This window comes from Anarrhichthys ocellatus, unplaced genomic scaffold (assembly GCF_004355925.1).
Source record: "Anarrhichthys ocellatus isolate YVR2014 unplaced genomic scaffold, GSC_Weel_1.0 scaffold91, whole genome shotgun sequence".
Classification (NCBI taxonomy): domain Eukaryota; kingdom Metazoa; phylum Chordata; class Actinopteri; order Perciformes; family Anarhichadidae; genus Anarrhichthys; species Anarrhichthys ocellatus.
Genome location: NW_022280121.1, coordinates 1,061,692 through 1,062,133, shown reverse-complemented (window position 1 = coordinate 1,062,133; position 442 = coordinate 1,061,692).

The window sequence follows — 442 nt, the reverse complement described above, 5'->3', positions numbered from 1 at the left end:
CCCCCCCCCCCCCCCCCCCCCCCCCCCTGCCTCAACTCAGTCTGTCTGAAACACAATTAGATGCATACACACATAGGCCTATACACTTACATAGGCCTGCATATCTGGTGTACACGTGCACACGCATACATCTCAGAGGACGTTTATCTTCAGATGCCGACACACACACACACACACACACACACACACACACACACACCTGGAGGAAAGGGAGAGGGGGTGGCCCGGGGGGGATGCTCGGACTTTCACTGCCGCCACTTTTTTTGCACATTTGTTGACGTTAAGAATGTTTAGGGTTTACTTTTTCAATCCAGTCACATTGAGGAAAGATAAAAAAAAGAGAAAATAATGAGGGAGGAGAGAGGACACACCTTGTTTAGCTCTTCCCTCCCTCTGGTTTTTTATATCATTTGTATCTAGTTTTTTTTGTACTCACTGTGAC